General features: G+C 36.6%; 1 pseudogene; it reads left to right on the forward strand.

The window, feature by feature from the left end:
* The first annotated feature begins 1,135 nt into the window (after positions 1-1,135).
* The window catches only part of LOC149555225 (pentatricopeptide repeat-containing protein At4g21190-like), a 60,830-nt pseudogene continuing 36,841 nt past the window's right edge, over positions 1,136-25,124 (forward strand).

The raw sequence follows: 25,124 nt of genomic DNA on the forward strand, positions 1-25,124 counted from the left end.
ATATATATATATATATATATATATATATATATATATATATATATATATATATATATATATATACATATCTCCCCATGTAACTCTGTTCTTCTCACTCTTTAACTTTTCTCCCATATCTCATCTCTTCTCCCCTTTTTTGATAGTAATGCCAAAGGTTTATCCAACATATTTACATGGAGACACCAAAATGAGATAAGAATTTAGAATGTACCTTGAGGGTAATTGCCAATGTTTTATCCCAATTTTCCTGTAAGAAATTACATGTCTGAATGGAAATTTGTACCCATTGAGAGCTACATCATGTGATTAGCAATAGAGAAATTTTTGTCCTGGATTAAGGTCTTTGAATAAATAATGTGTTTTTTCATAGAATCCATAAAAGGAAGGATCATATTTTGGATATCAACCAGTGTGGAATAGATCCTTGGTTCTTCTCTTAACAACTTTGCCTACATATTTATCAAAAATTTGATCTTCTTAAAATGTGCAGAGCTTGAACTAGGGTCAAGTTGCAATTTTTGAGCACTTACCTTGAGATTAGTATCAATTTTTGATAATTTATCCTTAACTTCTTTGGTATACTCAGTGACATCACATAGCTTAGCAAAAAGTGATGATACATTAAAATAGGATGCCTCAAGATTGACAAAAATTGTTTATAATTCAACTTGATTAATAGAAATTTTCTAAGCAATGTGCTCCAACACTTTATTATTGAACTTCTTTTCTACTTTTTCAATTAATTTCTCTTGTCCCTCAATCTCCTCTTTAAACTTTTGAACTACCTCTTCAAGCTTAAACAAAATTGGTTGAGAAGAATCAAACTCAACTCCAATAGCCTCAGTCAAAATGTTCATAGCATCATCTAATATCTTATATTCTCTGTCCCTTTCTTCTCTCAATTTTTGCTGCTTAGCCTTTTTTTGAAGAAGTTCACCAACCATTTTCCTTTGCTCTGTAGAAAGAATGTAGAAATCCCATTTGGGAATTTCAATATCTTATTTGGGAATTTCTATCTCCTCATCTAGATCTATATTTTCTTCTATTTCCTTTCCTTTTAAAAACTTTGTACTCAATTGAAACTTATGTTCAATTTTTCCTTGTACTTATTTCCTTAGTACCCATAATGGATACAATGGTAGAAATACTCGGGCTTGCAGTAAAAATTATTATAGCACCGACTGGTGGAATACTGACAGAGATGCTAGAAGAATCCAAAATTGAAGTAGACAAAATTGGAGTGCTTACAATGGATGAACTCAAAACTGAAGAAGTCAAAATTTTAGAGGAGATGGCTAAAGAACTCAACTCAGTAGAACAAGTAACCTGCATCTTCGTTGATGAAGTGGAAGTCACTTCTATCATTGATATGCTAAGTTGTGTTGGTGCAAAGAGTGATGGACATTTGATATATTTGATGTAGTCACAACCACACTTGTTGAAGTTGCCTCCATACTTGATGTTGTCAAGAGTTTTCTCAAGGAGTGAGGAAGTGAGGCAATGACTATAGCTACTATCTTTATTGGGTCAATATCCTCATCATTTTCCTTATCTTCCTCGATAGCTTTTTCACCTTGCTCCTCTTCTTCTTCCTCTTCTTTAGCTAATTTCTCCTTATATTCTTCATAATCAATAGTAACATAATGAGTTGATCCTTCATCATCCTTTACATATATTGGGAAGTCACTAGGTTTATGCAGATGATAAATGTTCTTCCACATGTTTGTAGCATTCTTAACTATATGCTCTATATCTTTGATCAAAATTAAACATGTATTAAACCTTGGAGTCATTTTATCTTCATTTTTCTTTAAAGACTCTTTTACCTCAGCATCTATCATGCTCAATAGTAACTATCTCAGGTTTTGTGCATATATATCTTTAGCTATTTGCATTTCAAAGTCCCATCTTGGCTTTATTTTCTCTAACAATTCATTAGAGATTTGAGAGGCAATTCGGTTTGGTGAATACTTCCATTTGCTCATTTTGGATCGCACTAGTTCTTCAATCAATTTTTGCTCTACCTCTTTTCTTGTCTCATACTTCAAAGATTTGAAGTTTGTTATACCAGCACCTGCTTCCAATTTTTTCAAATTTTCCTAGAAGGTGGGAGGAGGTTTGCTAAGAACAATATCACTTCCTTTCTTCCCGGACCTCCTTGAGAAGACTGTAGTGGATGCCTTTGGAGGCTTGGTGATAATCACCTTGCCAGTTTTCTTCAAAGGTTCTTCTTATACTTCTACTTCTTCTTCATCCTCTACTTGCTCCTCATCTTCACCTTTTCCCATGATTAACTTGAGAGGTACACTAGATATTAGTTTGGCTATCCTCCTCTTTCCTTTGTTAACCACCTGAGGTAGCTTTATTTCAAGCTCTATTCTTGCCTTTGCTTCATCATATGTACCAAAGTAAGGGGCCTTGCAATCCATAGGTTCATTGACAAGGGCTTCAATGATATCCTTGGCCTCATCAACATTTACTTCATAGCCAAGAGGTTTTACCAATATAGTTCTAGGCTTGATTGCCTGGATGTATACTTTGTCACAATCAACAATAAAACACACATCGCCCTTGTAATCCTCAACTAACTTCTTAGGTATTTTGAACCTACTATTCATTTTGTCTTTAAACACATCAAAGTAGTTGTCCATGATGTTTCCATAGTTTTCTCCCATTTCTACAATGTATTCATTTATTTGGTACAATACTAGCACATCCTTTCTCCAAACCATAGTGCCTTTAGAAGGGAAAAACTTTTGCACATAGAAGAACAAACATGTTAACAGAGATCCAAATTTGCAAGGATTATTCTTGGAGTTCTAATGCGTTCCATTATTTTTTTGAATTTCCTCAACAACAACTTGGTGAGGTCATAACACAAGTTTATTTTCACCACTTTGAATACCAAGTCCATAGCTTCACATGATACACTATTGAGACAACTCGAACTGTATATCTTGTGAACTATAACATGAATACCAAACTTGAGTTAAGCATCTATGACACTGCTTATTTTCATGCCTCTGTCATCCCACTCGGCTAGGGTTTTCTTTTCCAACTCAGCTTGACCTTGGATTTTGGTGATTTTGGCTTTGGCGAGCATGGGAAGACCAATGATTCAATGAATCATCTTTTTGGTTATCAATATTGGCTGCTCCAACCATAATTAACCACTGTGCACCCAACTAAGTATATACCTAATCCATTTAACTTGAAACTCTTAGGGCATATGGGGATTGTGAGTTAAATCTTTTGTTTCCAAATGCTAATGCTTGGGTTTGAGGTTTTTGTCAACACATGACTGAGCTAGGGCATCATCCATCTCAAAAGTACCAATTTCTTGAATTGTGCATTAAAAGTGAGGTTTAATGGCATTAAAAGTGAGGTTTAATATCATTAACAAGAAGTACCTTGGGAGGGATTTCTGATTGAGCTCCATTAGGGTCTAAGGTTTTTGCAATCATGGACACAAGTTTGAAGTCTGACGCCTTCCACTCAACACCTCAAATGAACATATCAGAACCTTTCTTTGCCTTGTTTCTGCTACTAGATGCCATTTTCACTTGGTAGCTTGAGAGATCTTTGAAAATTATTGCAGGAAATTTTCTCAAGTTGCTTGATTGCATAGAAAATAGCAATTCTTAATAGCTCTTCAAAAATTCTATTGGTCTAACTTTTTCTGTAGTAAAAAATTTTAAGTTAAATCATAGAAAAGTCAAATGTTCTATGCCTAAGTGAAACATAGGGTTTTGGATAAACCATCTATAAGAAATAATCACCATATAAACCCTATATCATCTCTATTCATAAATTGTCGGGCGTGAAATTTTGAATTTTCAAAAGAGACGAATATGCTGTCATATTCTTTTTCCTTTCTCCCGAGTTACCTTTCTTCCTATTTGTCCCAACCGTCGGATCCGATTAGATCTACCGTTGGCGTTACCTCACTATTGAGAGTTGCATGCTCATTAAGTATAGCGAGACAACGAGTATTGAGTATTTTAAGCGGTGGGACCATAAAGTGAAGATGCGGCGATCGGAGATTTGCTTATTAAATGTTTTATTGTGCAGGTACACTTTGCAATTCACCATCCAAAAAAAGGGGATAGGGACCCACTAGAATATCTGACATCAGAGCCAGAATGTTGATTTTTTCGGAAGTTCTGCCACCACGCTATCAGAAAATTCAGACACTTCACCGTTAGCGAAGTAGCGAGGCCACGTGAAAATCTGAAAATGATGACATTACATCTTGCTTGTATCATAATTACACCAAGTGGCATGACCAGTCATAAATACCGTTGTCAGAATCAGTTTTAATTAACAGAAGTAATTACTGGGTAACCCTTGCATTTTCCGGCACGAAATCCTTTTAAGTGTCGGAGCTCGCTACCTCGCTATCGGAAAATTCAGGTACTTCACCATTAGCGAGTTAGCGAGGCCCCGTAAAATGGCAAAAGATTGGTAAAATCTTTGATGACGTGTAATGACAGATGACTATGATAAATTTTGACATGTGCCAACTATGCAGAGATCCGATTCTCATTAATACCTATCTAACTGAATGTACAAGAAATCTTGAATGTCAGCTTGAAGTGGATCAACGGAGCTTGCTACCTCGCTATGAAGAGTTGCAAGGGAGATAATTATAGTGACATAGCGAGTTGGGCCCGTCGCCTTCTTTCTTAAGAAGCCCTGTAGTGTATCTTTCGATCATTTCTTGATCTTATCAACGATTGTCGCCGCTTCGCCATGGCAAGGTGCTTGTTCTTTATGCATAACGAAGTAGCGACATGCTGACACGTGTTCTCCGTTGTCAGTGGGTCTAAATATAAGCGCCATCAAAAGAAAGAATTTTCGTGGCAAGTTCTCATCGGGTAAAATAACTGACATGGCAAATATAACTCCTAGTTGTTCTCTCTGTACTGCATGATCGTAGGATCTTTGAAGATCGACGGTGCAGTTTTAAATGAAAAATGTAGTGCCACTCTCTGTATTAATTAGACAAGAAAGCTTCGTCTGTGAGGAAAAATAGAGTATAATACAGAGAGATTTCATCAGTTTCATTTCACGCGAAAAAAGATTTGAAGCCATTCTTGTGCAGAAGCCATTACTGAAAGAAAAGCGTGCCAAGGTTTGATAAAAATTTTTGTCAAGTTGTCTGTTTGCAAAAAATTTGCAGGAATACAGAGGAGAATTGAGATAGAATTCAAGTAAGTAAAACTACCATCATCTTCGTGAGCTTTTAAGTTTTAAAAAGATAGCCCAAGATGCCTCCTAAGAAGGGATTTACAGGTGCAATAAACTACCTGGATAGAAATGTGCATGATGATTTGCTTGAGTTACTTCCTGAATCTACTGTAGAAACGGTGCAAGTTAACAGGTTAACCTCACTGAACCCTAGGCTAAGGGTAGCTGATGGATTGTATGATAAGGGTAATTGGGTCCGGGATGCTCAAACTTCTCAAATTGGTTTGAGTTTATTCAAAAAATGGTTTGCGGAAAGGAAGTTATATGCCCCTCATGCCAATATATGGAATTTTGATCTTGGGAAGCTTGTTGTCCCCAGCGTGTTTATGGATTTTGACCTGCTTGAAGCTATAGCAAAAAACTATGACCAAGCCACTAAGGTAGTGAGAAGAATGGATGGTGAGGCTTTAGTTACCATCAGTCCCAAGGAGATTAGGAAGGTTTTCAGTCTGGGACCCCTCACCATGTATCATGTGCCCATTAATTTGATAGATTTAGAAAAAGAATATATATCCAAGAGGGATGTAGTTAGACAGGGTGCACTGAAAGCCCACATAGGCCGGATTGGAGGCCTCCCAACCATAACATCATCTTCTAAAGAACCATTCAAGAAATCATGCTTTAATGCCAGGGCAGTGGAGATATATAGGACCCTGTGCAGAGTCTTCAGAGAGGGCAAAGAAGATTTTATTCCGATGAGCTTCATGTATATGATCACCCAAATCTCCTCTTTTGGTGTGAAAATAATTTTTGATTTTGCATCTTACTTGGCAAATGAGATTCACCAGGGATTGGTGGGGATTGCACAGGGCAAGGTGGAAAAGGTTTGGGGTCAGTATTCCTTATTGATGCATATGTTTCTTTTTAAAGGGGCCACTTATTTTGGTAAAGAAATGGTTTTAAATAGAGAACAAGAAGGGGAGGCACTGCCAGTCCAATTATGGAGTGCAGACATGACCTAGGAAGCAGAAAATGCTAGCTTCGTTAGATTTGATAGGCACTTTGCCTCCAAACTAAGGTGCCTCATATTGAGTGATAATCCTAGAATCCCTAAGGCATTAATGCACCTTGTTAGGCCTATGGACAAAACCCATAATCTAAAAGTTTCACATAATTGGGGAGATATTATCCCATATTCAGTCTCAACTGTCATCAGGGTCTATGGATTCAAAGGAACACCCCATGTGTTACCCTATCAGGTACCTTTAAAGGTAGGGATAGCTGAATTTTTGTGGCAGTTGGGAGGAGTGGAGGAGGCCTTTTTGCACAAAAGGGGGATAGGAGCAATTTTTCCTACTTGTACTATAGCCCACCAGTTTGTGATAACTAAAGAAGGGTGGGTCTTTCTCCATAAAATTTTGGATCAATATAAGATGGCAGTGTCTCACTCTCGTTTTTGTGATACAGAAGGTTTCTTTAACTCTGCCCTTAGATTTAGAATCAAGCTTCGTCCAGTTCAGCATGAATTCTATTTTCCTGAAGATATAATAAGAAATGAATACTCTCTCCATGAGCAAGAAATAAAGAAAGAAAAATGGAGAGTCTATTCAAAAGTTTTGGAATTCATTAATTGTTTTGACAAAGATTTCAGTCCTCTTAGTAATGCTGCAACCAATGCAGATAAAATACATAAGCTCATGAGTACTTTCTCTGAGATAATGGAAGTAATGAATGAGAAGAAACAACATTTTATTAATTCTTTTCCAGATAAAGCCAGAGAAATTATGAGAAAATTGGGTTTCACCCCCAACATTGGAATAGGTCCACTGGTGGTACGAAAGAAGAAAGGATATACTATTGTTCGACAGCAGGTGCCCGTTGTACATAAAGAAAAATAGATAGTTGAATCCACCAGCACTGTCCTAGAAGAAAGACCCCCTGAACCTTCTCCCAAAAGAAGAAGAATAATAAGGGAGGAAGAATCCCCTGATGAAAGTTACTCACCTTCTCAAACCCCAATAAGAATTGAGGAAGAACAACTCACCAATGAGCAATTCGAACAAATGGGGTCACAAGGAGAAATTTTTGTTACACAAGCAGAAATTGATGAAGGGAACCCCCAGGAACCCCCTGTGCCAAGTTTTGAATTAACTATAGCAGATTTTAGAGGAAGGGAATTGGACCCTGTTTTGGAACAATCCAGTCAGCATTTTTTATCTGATAACAATTTTGTAAGATCTAGGGCTTTCCATTAGTTTGCGTGGAGGGTAAACATGCACATTTTTGAGCAAAGGTGTGAGAATATGAAAACAGAACATCCAGAAATGGATGATACCTCCATTCAAAATCTAATAAAGGAACAAATGGTGCAAGAGTTCCAAAATATAACCCCTGATGAGGGAAGACAGATGGTAAAAAATGCTAATGTTTTATTATTGCCCAATTGGGACATTGCTGACGCATTGATTTTTAATTCTGTTTCAAATAATTTAGGACTCCAGGATCCAAATAAAGAGGAATTCTTGGGTACAACATTCAGCAATGATCAAGTTGCCCTTGTTATGTGGTCCCTGAGAAGAGGATCCATAACTACTTCATCACAGCCTGATGATTCAGGATTAACAGGGAGTATCATTGTAAGGAGAGTTGTTGATACTTCAAATGTACAGGCAGCCCACATGAATGTGGATTATTCTAAATTTGCCTTGGCTACTGCGGAAAGAGAAGAGAGGGAAATGATTGATATGCATAATAAATATGAAATAGTGGTGGATGCCTATAACCAAGAGGTAAAAAGGAGAATTGAGTTAGAAAACAGGGTATCTCAATTAGAAAAGGTACTTGGAAAGAGGAAAGTGGGAGAATCCAGTACACTGAGAATTGCATATCCCCCACAGTCATCTGTGGGATTAACCCCTATTATTGAGATACCTGACACCCCTGAAAGACCCCAATTCTATACTGCAGAGGAATTTGAAGCAGAAAAAACCAAATTACATGAGTGGCAGATAGAATTTAGAAATTAGCAGGAAGAGAAATGGAGGCAGGGTGTGACATATTTGAGGGATAAAATACAATGGTCAACTTTTTATGATCAGTTGACAAGGATTGTAACCCTCATGGATGAGTTAAATAAAGAAAAGGATGGACTAGATTCTCTTGCACAGAAATGGAGACAGAGAAACAATGATGTTACAATTATTTGTATATCTACAGTCCAAATGCCTTATCATCAGGTTGAAAGGATTTTTGATTTATTGAATCAATTAGATAATTTTGAGAATAAAAGAGATTCTTTACAGAGAAAATTGATACTCTGTTTTTCAAAATATCTTGCTGAAAAATTCACCCTATTTCCTTGTGCTTTAGAATCTGTTGATACGGTAAAGGAAAAAGAAAAATGGAAAAGGGAAATGGATGAATTATTCGATAACAGAATAACAAACATCATCAGTGAGACTGGCCATTGGTTTTGGGCAAAGACAAATGAGGAGCTGGTAAAAATACAATTATATTACACTGATATGAGAAAAGAATTCGATGATTTAGAGGAAAATGCCAATTCTTTAATAAAGATACAAAGAGAAACCCTAAGTTTTAATTGGCCAGATGATGATACTTTTAACAGATGGAAAAATCAGTTTAGTGAGCAGATGTTAGGAGACGATGACGAAGAAGATGTAAGAGTAATAGTTACTTTTGTAATCAGCAATGATGACATAGAAAATCCCCAGGTTAAAGTGAGTTTGCATGTAACAGAAGATGATACATCATTTACAGACCTTATGGGTATGTACTCTGAAGATGAAGAATGATTGTGAGATCAGATCATAACAACCAAGAAGCATAACAGAAAGGGACCTGCCAAGAATTGTTGTTGTAATTAACCTTTCTGTTATTCTTGTTTTTGTTTTTCTAAAGAAGGACACCTATCACCTTCTTTAGCCTGAAGCTTGTTGCATCTCACATTATTTAAGTGAGATCCCAAGGCTAAAGAAGGGCCTGAATTTGGTTTTTACTAAGTATTGTGCTTAGTTCTATTTTTGGTCCAAAACATTTTGGGAAGGAAATTTATAGTATACTTTTCTGTCAAAATTTCTGAGATATAGATGAATGTAGAAAGAACTGTGCTTCTTCTCTGAAGGGCTTTCTGGGTCTATTGTAAAGGATATACCATTTTCAAAGGAAATGAATACAAATTATGAACTGTCCCCATATCTGTTCTTTTCTGAATTTTTTCTCCTTTTAAATACTTAGCTACCTTGATGTTGTGTGAGTAAAAGCTTATGCAATTGATTGCAATATAGTAAGGCTGTACATCCATTTTTTATTGCTATTAATTCAATGGATTAAATAAAGGCTCTGATGAATGTGATGAGGTTGCTTGGGTGTTAATAAGGATTTTTGAATGATAAATTCTGGTAAGAATTGCTGATGAAAATTTGTTGCAAAGCAACAAATTAGATCTAAGAATTTACTTGACTCTGAATCCCCAATGGATTAGGCACTGATCGAAAGTATTTCAGCCAAAAGAGAAGTATATTATGACTGGATTTTTCAAAGTACATCATAAAATCAATTTTTACTTATATTTCCTGTAAGATATTCAAAGTTGGCCAGCACTTGCCTGCATGGATTGTTTTAGCTTCATTTAGCCATTGATGTTGGAAACATCTGCAGAGCTATAGAAGATTTCTTGGCCATATCTGTTCAAGGGATGTGTTTATCAATTCGGTAAGATTTACGTATATGTTTTAGGATTTAGAGATGAGAATCAAAATGAAACTAAGAATAATTCTCATACAATTGTTCCATCTTTGAACCATCCCCGGGTACACCTGCCCTGGTTTTTACAGAGCCAAAAGAGTAGAAAACCGTCTAAGGTTTTGTTGGAGTTGGGTCCTAGTACTTTGCATAAGCAAGTGCTAATGAGAATTTTCTATTCTTTAGGTTGTGTATGTACTGATATCTAGGTATTAAGCCTTTTGTCGCCTAGTAGTTTTAGCACTGTTAACATCAAAATAAAACACCAACAAATTCATTGTGAAGAATGAATTTTTTTTCATGCCTTTTGTTAAGATTTTTCCATTAATGCTCAATACAGTTGTAGATGAGTTAACATAATGCTTGAGAGGTTGTCATCCGCTACTCTATCTTGATCACTTGGTGAAGTCTTCATGAATCGGTAACCATATGTGACAAAGTTACTCCCAACCTTGTTCGATAGAGTCTATGACCTAACCTTACTCTGTAGAGAAGGTAACTTAGTAATAACTAATACATATATTTCTTAGTGATCCCTTTGTATCTTGCATACAGATTTGGATCTTTGTCATCTTTCAACTGGAACTCATTCTAATGTTTTCTTTGATAGCTTAGTTCCAGTTCTTTCTTAAGAACTTAATTAGAAGTGGTAGAGTCACCTAGTTCTTGAGTGACTTGATCATCATTACTTAGACTAGTATCGTCGATAGACTTAGGAATTCATTGCTATCTCATCTGCCTTCAAATGTTATCAGCCCTTGTCTTTTTCTTATCTTCAATCCTACTAGTATTCATACAATTTTTGGCAATATGACCAAGTTTTTTACAAATGTAACATCTTATAATGGTATCCCTTTTTCTCATATGATGTTTAACAAAATTCATACCAATGTGTCCATATTCACCATAGTAATGACATCTACACTAGGTATTGTAATCCCTACCAAATATTGCTTTCACAATTTGCTCTACAAGATTCAATGTCTTTATTTTGCATTTTGATGCCTTATGTCCATGTTTCTTGCATTTATGACAATTGCCTTCAAATTTTGGTTTCTCTTTGCATTCATTAGCCTTGTGACCATGCTGATTGCAGTTGTAGCATTTTCCATTGAATTTTGTTTTTCCATTACTCCAACATTTCTTAGATGTATGACCTATCTTACTACAGTGATTGCAAGTGGGTCTTTGATTTCTTTGAGCACCTTGTTTGGAGGATTCATCTTCATCTTTGTATCCAATTTTTTCTTTTCCCTTTTGCCTATAGAGGCTTTTTTCATTGAGTTGAACCATGTTCGCTTGAGATTTCATCATTCTTTCATTGATTTTCTTCTTAGTGTTTAGGTCATTTTTCAATCTTTCACTGATTTTCTTTTCAGATCTTAGCTCATTTCTTATTCTTTCATTGATTTATCTTTCTAAATTTAGATCATTCCTTAATCTTTCATTGATCTGTCTTTGGCTCATGATTTTCTCATGTGCATTGGAGATTTGACCCATAAGGTATGCATGCTAAAGGGATTGGTTATGGATCTCATTGTTCCTTCCATCCATTTCCTCTTTTATCTTGTTCCTCTATTCCAAGATTTCAGATTACCTCACTAAATGAATTTCTTGTTCTCTTTTTAGCTTTTTTCCTTCTTCTTATAGGGAACCATTCTTCTCTAAGAGTTCTTTGATTGCATTATTTGCTCTATCTAAACTTCTTGAAGGCAAAAAATCTTCAATTCTTTCTTCAATGTAGAGATTTTCATTTAATTGATTTGCAAGTTCCTTTATTCCTTTCAGGGATTGGGAAAGTTGCTTCTTAGCTTTCTTGATTTGTGCAATGGCTATTTCCAGATCCAACTTTTCATTTTCAATACCCTTATCAAGTTTGAATATTTCCATATCCTTGATCTTTGCTCAAGTTGTTAAACTTTCTCATGAGAATCACAATGCTCTGATACAAATTTTTGGAAATATTCAAGACTAAGCTAAGTTACTAAGAGGGGAGGGTCGAATTAGTAACTTCTAAAACTTCTACCAATTTCAATTCTAAATCCAATAAACCATTGAACATTTAATTCATCACATATAATCTAATTGAATGCACGAGAAACTAAAAATATAAAAGTATCCACAACACTTGAGCACAATGATTTGGTGACCCAAAAACCTTCCAAATAGAAAGTAAAACTGGGGTGGAGATGAAACCCACAAAACTTCAGTATTGCAACATAAATTTGACCTATTAAGGCTTACATTGATCACTTCTGATGATCTACCATTTTAGGAGCAAATAGGACTGCTAGGTCCACCTTGTGAGAGGATTTATAAACATACAATGAAGTATGCATTCGGTAAAAAAATTTAGAAAAGACTGCTAGGTCTACCTTGTTAGAGGATTTTGAATCGTACACCTATTAGGATGAAGCAGTAGATCTTTGATTTGCAACTGAGTTTGCTGATAGAGATTTCTTAATGTACTGATCACATTTCTGTGATAGATTTGTCACTGTTGTTCCTTATGCTGATATGGCCTTCATAAATCTTTATCTACTACTTACATTCACATTATTGCACTTGCATTACATACACATTACATTTCATACATACTGATATGATACAATGCATCACACACATATATAATCAATTTAAAAAATTGCAAAGTCGGCCATGACACAAGTTAACACAAATATGGAGAAGTTGGCCAACATGAAGATACTTGAGTTCTGAAGACTAATTTAGTGAGGTTCTGATACTCAACATCCACTATCACTTCTTGGCATCATCATGCTCTTGGTGGCAATAGAAGCTCAGTTCATACTAATCACTTTCAAGTAGTCTTGAACTCAGTCTGCACTGGTGACTTGGTAGATATTGTGCAACTTGGAAAACACTGAATTACTTGGTTATCATGGAATGGCTTGGTCAATACTACCTTCACATCACATGAACTGAGAACTTGGTAGACATTACAATGCTTGGTAAACACTAGATTTAGATCACATAAGTTGTGAACTCGATAACCATTAATAAACTTGGTATACACTAAATTGCTCAGTTTGCATTTTTGAACTTCACACTAATTGAATCTTCTTGGTAACCATTGGAGATAGTCCAAAGGACTTGGTAGAAACTATAGAAGCTTGATGGCTACTAAATTACATGGAAAACACTATAAACTATTCAACGAGCTCAGTAGTTGTACATTATATGAATAAGTGTGTGTCACTAATAACAAACTTGACTGATATGTCAACATAAAATTATTGAGAGGAAGGGATTAACACGAGCCCCAGATTTTTTGAATGTATTCAAGATAGTGGATAAGGATAGTGCTTAGCTGAATTTATGATGGTTCATTATGGGTGGACAATGGACCTATTAAAATTACTAAAAGAATAATCCATGGGTTATGGGTTACCCAACCCTAGATCGGCCTAAGACACTAAGAAGTGATTCAAAGGAAGTGATTGAAAAGAATATTGGAGTTGTCTAGAACTATAGAGGCATGAAAATAAACATAATCATTGATCCTCTAATAAACTTTTTTGTAAAGGTTATATCACACAAGTTCTATCAATCTATTAGATTGAAAAGCATGCCCTATATAGCTATGGATGTTGGATACAAGATTGTCAAGAAAGATTATACATATGATCTAATAGAATTACAATTACAACAATTGATGGAGAATCTTTGAGCAATCAAGAAAACTAAGAGTGCACAATGCAAATTTGGCTCTATATTGATTTGTATATTCTTTTAAGTGCAAAACACATTCCACTTATTTGGAATTATGAGATGGAAAAAAAATAGATCAGTATCTATATAGATTAGTGAGTTTATTGAGTAGTTAGGAGATAATTTTGAATCACTGATGACAAGTTATTTTGAAGACTTCAAGAAGTCAATGAAAGAAAGATTGAGAAAACTAGTATCTTTACTTGAGAAACACTATAATGATGTATGTTTTCTTGTGGATACTAATTATACATTTGTACAAGCTACTACACCAAAGATAAGATGATGTAGACCCTTAGGTTATGAGATAAATGTGGGTGAAGCATCTATAGCTATAATAGCTTTACTAGTAGAAGAGATAGATAAAATTGCAAAAGTATTTGGAAATTATGAGATGATAAAGTCCAAGATTACCATGGAATTGAATACTGCTTTAGCTTTGGAAAAAGTAGAAGATAGTAAAGAAGTTGAAAGCTAAGTTTGGAGAGGGTGCTGAGGATGAGGAAGAAGAAGAAGAAGAAGAGGATGAAGAGGAAGAAACCTAGGCACAAGTACCTCTATCTTTTACACAAGGTTTGAGAGAAGACCATGAAAAGGAGGTGAGTGAAGGTGTTGAGGGAGAAGAAGCCAAGGAAGCACCTACTCCTATCGAACCTGTTGGTGTTTTATTTTGATGTTACTAGTACTAAAACTACTAGGCGACAAAAGGCTTAGTACCTAGATATCAGTACATACACAACCTAAAGAATAGCCAATTCTCATTATCACTTGCATATGCAAAGTATTAGGACCCAACTTCCATAAAACCTTAGACGGTTTTCTACTCTTTTGGCTCTGTAAAACCAGGGCGGGTGCACCCGGGGACGGTTCAAAGATGGAATAATTGTATGAGAATTATTCTTAGTTTCATTTTGATTCTCATCTCTAAATCCTTAAACATATAGGTAAATAACAGACAAACACATCCCTTGAAACAGATATGGCCAAGAAATCTTCTATAACTCTGCAGATGTTTCTAACAACAATGGCTAAATGAAGCTAAAACAATCTAGGCAGGCAAGTGCTGGCCAACTTTGAAAATCTTACAGGAAAGATAAATGAAAATTGATTTTATGATGTATTTTGAAAAAGCTAGTTATAATATACTTCTCTTTTGGCTGAAATACTCTCGATCAGTGCCTAATCCATTGGGAATACAGAGTCAAGTAAATTCTTAGATCTAATTTGTTGCCTTGCAACGAATTTTCATCAGCAATTCTTACCAGAATTTATCATTCAAAAATCCTTATTAACACCCAAGCAACCTCATCACATTCATCAAAGCCTTTACTTAATCCATTGAATTAATAGCAATAACAAATGGATGTACAGTCTTACTAAATTGCAATCAATTGCATAAGCTTTTACTCACACAACATCAAGGTAACTCAGTATTAAAAAGGAGACAAAATTCAGAGAAGAACAGATATGGGGACAGTTCATAACTTGTATTCATTTCCTTTGAAAACGATATATCCTTTACAAAAGACCCAGAAAAACCTTCAGAGAAGAAGCACAGTTCTTTTTACATTCATCCATATCTCAGAGATTTTGACAGAAAAAGCATACTATAAATTTCTTTCCAAAAAATGTTTGGACCAAAAATGAACTAAGGACAACACTTAGTGAAAACCAAATTCGGACCCATCTTTAGCCTTGGGATCTCACTTAAATAATGTGAGATGCAACAAGCTTCAGGCTACAGTAGGTGACAGGTGTCCTTCTTTTGAAAAACAAAAAACAAGAATAACAGAAAGGTTGATTACAACAGCACTTCTTGGCGGGTCCCTTTCTGTTATGCTTCTTGGTTGTTATGATCTGTTCTCGCAATCATTCCTCATCTTCAGAGTACATATCCATAAGGTCTGCAAGTGATGTATCATCTTCTGTTACATGCAAAATCACTTTAACCTGAGGATTTTCTATGTCATCATTGCTGACTACAAGAGTAACTATTACTCTTACATCTTCCTCGTCATCTTCTCCTAACATCTGTTCACTAAACTGATCTTTCCATCTGTTGAAAGTATCATCATCTGGCCAATCAAAACTTAGGGTTTCTCTTTGTATCTTTATTAAAGAATTGGCATTATCTTCTAATTCATCGAATTCTTTTCTTATATCAGCATAATACAATTGTATCTTTACCAGCTCTTCATTTGTCTTCGCCCAAAACCAACAGCCAGTCTCACTGATGATGTTTGTTATTCTGTTATCAAATAATTCATCCATTTCCTTTTTCCATTTGTCCTTTTCCTTTACTATATCAACAGTTTCTAAGGCACAAGGAAATAGGGTGAATTTTTTAGCAAGATATCTTGAAAAACAGAGTGTCAATTTCCTCTGTAAAGAATCTCTTTTATTTTCAAAGTTATCTAATTGATTTAATAAATCAAAAATTCTTTCAACCTGATGGTAAGGCATTTGAACTGCAGAGATACAAACAATTGTGACATCATTATTCCTCTGTCTCCACTTCTGTGCAAGAGAGTCTAGTCCATTCTTTCCTTTATTTAACTCATCTATGAGGGTTACAATCCTGGTCAGCTGGTCATAAAAATCTGACCATTGTATTTTATCCCTCAAGTATGTCACACCCTGCTTCCATTTCTCTTCCTGCTGATTTCTAAATTCTATCTGCCACTCATGTAATTTGGTTTTTTCTGCTTCAAATTCCTCTGCAGTATAGAATTGGGGTCTTTCAGGGGTGTCAGGTATCTCAATAATAGGGGTTAATCCCACAGATGACTGTGGGGGATATGCAATTCTCAATGTACTAGATTCTCCAACTTTTCTCTTTCCAAGTACCTTTTCCAGTTGAGATATCCTATTTTCTAACTCAATTCTCCTCTTCACCTCTTGATTATAGGCTTCCACCACTACTTCATATTTATTATGCATATCCATCATTTCCCTCTCTTCTCTTTCCGCAGTAGCCAGGGCAAATTTAGAATAATCCACATTCATGTGGGTTGCCTGTACATTTGAAGTGTCAGCAACTCTTCTTACAATGATACTCCCTGTCAATCCTGAGTCATCAGGCTGTGATGAAGTAACTCTGGATCCTCTTCTCAGGGACCACATAACAAGGGCAGCTTGATCATTGCTGAATGCTATACCCAAGAATTCCTCTTTATTCGGATCCTGGAGTCCTAAATTATTTGAAACAGAATTAAAAACCAATGCGTCAGCAATGTCCCAATTGGGCAATAATAAAACATTAGCATTTTTTACCATCTGTCTTCCCTCATCAGGGGTTATATTTTGGAACTCTTGAACCATTTTTTCCTTTATTATATTTTGAATGGAGGTCTCATCCATTTCTGGATGTTCTGTTCTCGTATTATTGCACCTTTGCTCAAAAATGTGCATGTTTACTCTCCACGCAAACTGATGGAAAGCCCTAGATCTTACAAAATTGTTATCAGACAAAAAATGCTGACTGGCTTGTTCCAAAACAGGGTTCAATTCCCTTCCTCTGAAATCTGCTGAATTTCAACGAACAGATAACTTGACAATTTCTTATCAACCTTGGCACGCTTTTCTTTTAGTAATAGCTTCTGCACAAGAATGGCTTCAAATCTTTTCTCGCGTGAAATGAAACTGATGCAATCTCTCTGTATTATACTCTATTTTTTTCTCACGGACGAAGCTTTCTTGTCTAATTAATACAGAGAGTGGCACTACATTTTTTATTTAAAACTGCGTCGTTGATCTTCAAAGATCCTACGATCATGCGGTACACAGAGAACAACTAGGAGTTATACTTGCCATGTCAGTTATATTACCCAATGAGAGCTTGCCACGTACATAATTCTTTCTTTTGATGGCGCTTACCTTTAAACCCACTGATGACGGAGAACACGTGTCAGCATGTCGCTACTTCGTTATGCATAAAGAACTAGCACCTTGCCATGACGAGGCGGCGACAGCCGTTGATCGGACCAAGAAATGATCGAACGATACGCTACAGGACTTCTTAAGAAAGAAGGTGGTGGGCCCATATCCCTATGTCACTATAATTATCTTCCTTGCAACTCTTCATAACGAGATAGCAAGCTCCGTTGATTCACTTCAAGCTGACGTTCCAGATTTCTTGTACATTTAGTCAGGTAGGCATTAATGAGAATCAGATCTCTGCATAGCTAGCACATGTCAAATTTTATCAGTCACCTGTCATTACATGTCATCATAGATCTTGCCGATCTTTTACCATTTTACGGGGCCTCGCTAACTCGCTAACGGTGAAGCACCTCAATTTTCCGATAGCGAGGTAGCGAGCTTCGGCACTTTAAAGGATTTCGTGCCGGAAAAAGAAAGGGGGTACCCGGTAATTACTTCTGTTTAATTAAAACTGATTCTGACAACAGTATTTATGACAGGTCATGCCACCTGGTGTAATTATGACACAAGCAAGATGCAATGTCATCATTTTCAGATCTTCACGTGGCCTCGCTACTTCGCTAACGGTGAAGTGCCTGAATTTTCCGATAGCGAGGTGGCGGTACTTCCGGAAAAATATCAACATTCCGGCTCTGATGTCAGATATTCTAGTGGGTCCTTTTCCCCCTTTTTACGGTGAATTGCTAAGTGTACCTGCACAATAAAGCAATTAAATAGCAAATCTTCGATCGCCGCACGTTCACTTCATGGTCCCACCGCTTAAAAACTCGACACTCGCTATCTCGCTATACTTAATGAGCATGCAACTTTCAATAGCGAGATAATGCCAGTGGTAGATCTAATCAGATCTGATGGTAGGGACAAACAGTAAGAAAGGTAACCCGGGAGAAAGGAAAAGGAATACGGAAGCATATTCGCTTCTTTTGAATTTTGAAAATTTTTGCGCCCGACCATTTATAAATAGGGATGAATGTAAGGCTTACATGGCGAATATTTCTCACAGATGATTTATCCAAAACCTTATACTTCATTTAGACATAGAACATCTGACCTTTCTATGGTTTAACTAAAAAAAATTTTTACTGCAGAAAAAGTCAGACCAACAGTGGCTCTGTCTGGGGATGATAGACTACTTGAGTCTATGCAAGGATTCAGAATCTATGGGAGAGCTGACCACACATCCGGGAAATGACAACTTCTTCAGAGAGCATAGAGCAACACACAAAAAACAAAAACTCAGACTGTACAAGGATTTACAAAAAACAGGACGCCAGGAAAACCTAAAACTAATGTTCATGGAAGAAAATAAGTATTTTTTCAAGAAAAATACCTCTTCAAGAACTGTCCATGAACTGGCAATTCAAGAATATTATCAAATACATCTTTTATTATGTAGGAATCTTCACCCCAAGCATTCTCAATGAGATATGGGCCTAACCAAATGGGATCAAATTTGCCATGTTTTCCTTTATCTTCAATTCTGGCGTTCCACATTAAGACTAGGTCTCCATTTTCATATTTCCTGTTTACAGTTCTTTTATCATAGAGTGTTTTGACTTGTAACTGCAATTTTTGATTTCTCAGAGATGCTTCTCTTTTTGCTTCGGTCAATCCTACCAATTCATTCATTCTTTCTTTCATTTCATCAGTAGTATCTTCATCATATGACTGGATGTAATTGTATAATCCCATCAAATTGTTCTGGGGCATTCTAGCTTGAATTCCATACACTAAATCAAATGGAGCCACCCCAATTGCCTTCTTTACAGTTACTCTGTCAGCCCATATTGCCAACTGTAACTTGGAATCCCATGCCCTTTTATTATCGTCCAAGGTTCTCTTAATGATTTTCAACAGGCTTTTATTTGTGGACTCAGCTTGTCCATTCCCTTGTGGATGATATGGGGCAGACGTTGTTCTTGTCATTCCATATTTATCACAAAAATTTATGAATTCCTCAGACCTAAAACACATAGCATTATCTGTGACAATTTTCTGTGGACATCCAAATCTGGAAATGATATTATTCAATAAGAAATTATTTACTACTTTACTCGTTGCATTTCTGGTAGGGATAGCCTCTACCCATTTTGTAAAGTAGTCAGTAGCAACCAGAATCCAGGAATAGCCAGTACTGGACTTGGGAAAAATTTCTCCTATGAAGTCCAGACCCCATTGTTGAAAAGGTGCTTTAGTTTCAACTGGCTTCAGTGGAGTACTTCTTGAGAATTTTAGCTTCCCAGCAAATCTTTGACAAGGATCACATTTTTTAACCATAGCTTGAGCATCTTTGAACAGAGTGGGCCACCAGAAACCGGCTCTCATTATCTTATGCGCAGTAGTTTTGGCCATGTAATGTCCTCCACATACTCCAGCATGCATTTCTTTCAAAATCTCTTTTGCCCTTTCTCTGTCAACACATTTCAACAGAACTCCTTCAAAGTTTCTCCACCATAAGTTATTTTGAACAATTGCATACCTGATGGCTTGCAATTTAATATTTCTTTTTTCATTATCAGGCAGATGGGGAGGAACTTCCATGTGTTGCAAATAATGTATAACATTAATGTACCAGTCACACTGGTCCATGTCGCATAAATCAGTTCTGAAATCATCATTTACTAGGTTTATCTAATTAGCTTCCAGGTTAGTTTCGGCCATAAGTTTGGCCAAACCTTGACCTCTGACTAACTTAGTTATCTGCATATCGATGTTGAATTCTTGGATTCTATTGATCCATCTGCATCTCCTTCCTGACACTTCCTGCTGAGAGAAAATATCTTTAACTGCAGCACTAGGTACAAAGGCAATAATAGTAGCACCTATCAAATAACTTCTGAATGCTTTTACAGCCTTTACCAAAGCATATGCTTGTTTTTCATTTATTTCGTACTTCAGTTCAGCATGCTGCAGGGATTTGCTAAAAAAGGCAATAGGTTGTTCATACCCTTCTTGGTTTTTCTGTAATAAAACTGCAGCCACAGTATGGAATGATGCAAATGAAAAGATATGCATGGGTTTTGTATAATCTGGGGTCCTCAACACTGGAGCATTTTTTATCGCAGTTTTTATATCCTGGAATGCTTGTGAAGGTTCACCATTTCAATCTATAACAGCTCCTTTCTTGAGCATTTTTGAAATGGGTCTACTGATTTCAGCGAAATTTGTAACAAACCTCCTCAAAAAATTAACCTGGCCAAAAAAGGACTGTATACCTTTCACGTTTTTAGGTTTAGGGACTTTATCAATAGCCATTACCCTTTCTGGGTCTATTTTTACCCCATCCTTGGACACTATGTGTCCTAATAACTTTCCTTCTGTGACCCCAAACGAGCATTTCTTTGGGTTTAGGGATACCCCATATTCCAGGGCTTTTATAAAAATTTTGTTCAAGTGCTTGCAGTGATCTTCAGCCTTATTAGAATACGCTGTAAGATCATCCTGGTACACAACCATAAATTTGTCAATATATTCATGAAATGCTACATCCATGGCTCTTTGGAAAGTAGCTCCTACATTAATCAAGCCAAAAGGCATCCTCACATACACATATGTTCCCCAAGGGGTTGTGAAGGCTGTTTTGAACTGTTCACTTTCTTTTACCAGAACTTGATTATATCCAGAAAAGCCATCCATCATTGACATTAATTCAGAGCCGGTCACTTGTTGCAACATGGCTTCCATATTAGGTAAGCCATAATTATCTTTTAGAGATGCAATGTTTAGATTTCTAAAATCCACACAAAGCCTAATATCTCCATTCTTTTTTCTTACAGGAACAAGGTTTGAAACCCAAGTGGAATGCCTAATTGGTTTGATTATTCCACCATCTCTCAGTTTTGTCAGTTCTTCCTGCATTTTTGGGGCAAGGGTGGGATTGATTGGCCTCTGCTTTTGCCTAAAAGGTTTTACATTTTCTTTCAAAGGTATGACATGCTGGAAAAGGTCCTCCCTATAAGCTTTAAGGTCATCATATGACCAAGCAAAAACATGCCTGTACTTTCTAAGTAGGTCAATCAATGCTTTTCTGATTTGAACTGGTAGATCTTGGCCGATGTAAACCTTTTTAGGGATTTCATTCGTTCCCAAATTCACTTCTTCTAGCTCCTGCGGTTTGGGGTCCTTTATTTCCGATTTTACTCTGTCTTGGTTATCAAAAATGTTCTCCAAGACTACCAACCCCTTAGGCATCTTATTTGTTTTTAATTGCATGATTTCTTGACCAAAAATGGTTTCCTTCCCATTTATGGTTTCAATCAGTCCATTGCAGTCCATCTCCTGCCCATGGTATTTGTCTTCATTTAGCAAAAAATTTGTGATATCTTTGTCATCTTCAAACACCTGCCAATTGTCAATGTTGTCAGGTATAGAAGGTCTGTTTTGAATCTCAATCTGGGAGATTCCTGCAAATGATATTTCTTTTGGTTTGATAGCTACATTGGCCAGAAGATCAGCCATTTTATTTTGGGTTCTATCTCTCCATGAGATCCCAAATGCATCAAAGAATTCTATTTGATCCCAGACCTCGTTTCTATATTGTTTTAATCTCCTATTTTTTGAGGAGTATGTTCCTTTAATCTAAGAGATGATCAATTCAGAATCCCCTATGACATACAATTTCTTAATTTTGTGATGTGTGGCCACTTTGAGACCTAGCAACAATGCTTCATATTCAGCAATGTTATTTGTGCAAGCAAACTTCAAGGTGAATGAATACTTGAAGGTGTTATTTTCAGGGGATACAAAGACTACACCTGCCCCTGCACCTTCTTTAGAACTAGCCCCATCAAAGAACATTGTCCACAATTTTGGTGAATTCATGCAACATTCAACCTCATTTTCAATGATATCAGGTAAGTTTTCCACTTCCTGAATAATCAATTCAGCCCTGAAAGCATTGATCCCCGTGTCTAGGAAACAGGTGGTATCTTTGTCAATGTCTTCACCTAAGATGTGGTTAACCCTTGGTTCCCTATTTACCCTGACAGCTTTGTCCCCTATATGGAAAGTGGCATAAGTAAGGTCACACTGTAGGCTTCCCCCTATGGCGGCACTCCATTTTCTGGAAAGTAGCATCCCGTAATGTGGGGGTATATCCACTACAAGGACAGACATGGTTAATTCCACCTCAGGAAATGCAGCCAGTTTAAATGGTAAGGCATTTATAGTACCTATTACTGGAACCTCTCTAGCATCCATCCCTCGGCATCTACCTTGCTTAGTATCCACCTTCAATCCTAGGGCTTCCATTACTTTAAAAGGCATTATAGTGTTGGAAGCTCCAGAATCTATCATACAATTTTTCAAGGTTTTCCCTTTTATGATTAAACTAAGGAAAAAAGGATCAATATCTTGTATGAACGCAACTGATGAATCATCTAAGAACATCTGAGGAATCTGGGATATAATACCATTGTCCTCTATTATTAATGGGGTCTGTTGGGCTATAGCTTGATTATCAATACTATTGTTGTTTGCTATTCCACCCAACCATGACAAAGCCTTATTTTTATGCTCTTCAATTCTAAAGAGCTCAGACAAGGGTACTTTCACAGTAATTTGAGATAACATGGCAATCATATCAACAGGTTCAACTACAGTAGGTTTTACAATAGTACCTGGGATCGGAGTCTTTTGAGTAGTGGGCACCACTTTTAGCTTGACAACATCCGGTTCTGATTTCTTTGGTTGCACTACAGTCTTTGTTGCTTCAACTTTTTGAAATTGAACCTTCTTTTTTGGTTCCCATTTCTGACCCTTGTTCTCCTTGATCTTAGACACATCTATACTGACTTTCTTGTGTTGATCATCTTTCTTATAAGTGGTGTCTTTGATGAACATACTAGATGGCCTTCCTGCCTCATTACTTATTGCTCTATTTCTCAAATTGTAATTACTGTGGACTTGTGAAATCATTTCGGCTATAATTCTATCAATTTCCTCCTTGGAGGGGATTCTTAGGTTTGTGAAACCTACTTCAGAAAATGTATTGCATACCTTATCTGTATCATTCTTCTCATCATCTGAAAATATTTGCTGATGATGTAACTGGTAGGCAATTCTCTGGCTGGTAACATCGTTCTCAGGTTCTTCTGAGTCAGAATCTATCAAATCATCAGATGTATTCGCCATATTGCAGCTTATATCATCATGGTTTTTTTCTTCTGTTTCTTCTTCTGCTTGCGCTCCTTGAGCTTGGGCAAATGATTGGGCAACAGCACAATAGTCAGCAGAATGAGGTGATTGGCATATAATGCACCAAGGCACATCATCATTCATATTTACAGTGTTCCTTTGAAGGGGGTCTGGGGTACCCTTATCTTTCATATTTTGGATCTGGTTAGGAACTGGTTTACCATCTTTCCATTGGGTGGTGTAAGGGTAATTCTGCATCCTAGGCTATCTATTGAAATTGTTGTTATTCACAGGGGCTCTCTCAGTAACATTTGTCTTATTGAAATTAGTGGGATTCATTTTCTTAAGCATTTCTAAAACATGGCCTATAGTAGGTTCTTCAGGCCTTTTTCCCATGGATGTTTTGTCACCTTCCCTTTTATTATTATTCTTAGGGTTGAAAAGCTTAGGATCATCCCTTCTCCCTAATTTGCCAGAGGCCTTTCTATTATTTTCTATATTCACTGCAACTCTATAGGCATCTCTCAGAGTTTTAGGATCCTTATCTCTCAGTTGGTAGGCCATCTTGCTATCAAAGGCATTGAAGTAGGTTGTAAGACAGACGTCTTCATTTAACCGCATAAATTGAAATAGTTTGTACATCCCTTTCTGAAATCTCACATTGAAATCAAATGTGGATTCATTTGGATTCTTCTTGATATTGTTGAACTCATTCAACATGAATCCTGCATTGGTATTGTCCCCATATTATTCCTTGAACAATTTCTCCAAATCACTCCATGAAGTAATACTATCATCAGGCAACCTCCTGAACCAATCCCTTGCATCCTCTGTGAGTGAATGCACAAATAATTTCATCACCATGTCCTCATGTTCAACTTCATAATCATTGAGCATGTCAATGATAATTCTCAAATGTTCTTCACCAGTGACAGCATTATTTCCAGAAAACTTCACCACTTTATCCCTTAAATCAAAAGATATGGGATGGGGGGCACCAGGAATACCGGCAAATGATATTTGTCTATATTTTTTGAGGTATATAGGTTTCTTCTGGAAACCGGGAGCGTTAGAGGTACTAGCTGCATTAGCTTGAGTTAGGAGAGCAGCTTGGGATAGCTGTGGTGGGACAAACGGGACTTGAGTGCCAATATTGGAAGATGAGGTAGGAGCAGGTTGGGGTGCTTTCTGAGTCGGGATTATGGGAACATTAACTGATGCAGGATTTGTAGGTGGGATAGACAAACTAGGCCATGAATTCAATGCAGAATTAGACTTTATGAATTGGATTTTCCTTCTAGTTTCTGCGGCCTGAGCTTCATTTTCAACCTTCTCAAGTTCTTTTGCAAGGTCTTCCTTCTCCT

This window comes from Cupressus sempervirens, chromosome 5 (assembly GCF_028749045.1).
Source record: "Cupressus sempervirens isolate cs-2001-9-10 chromosome 5, ASM2874904v1, whole genome shotgun sequence".
Classification (NCBI taxonomy): domain Eukaryota; kingdom Viridiplantae; phylum Streptophyta; class Pinopsida; order Cupressales; family Cupressaceae; genus Cupressus; species Cupressus sempervirens.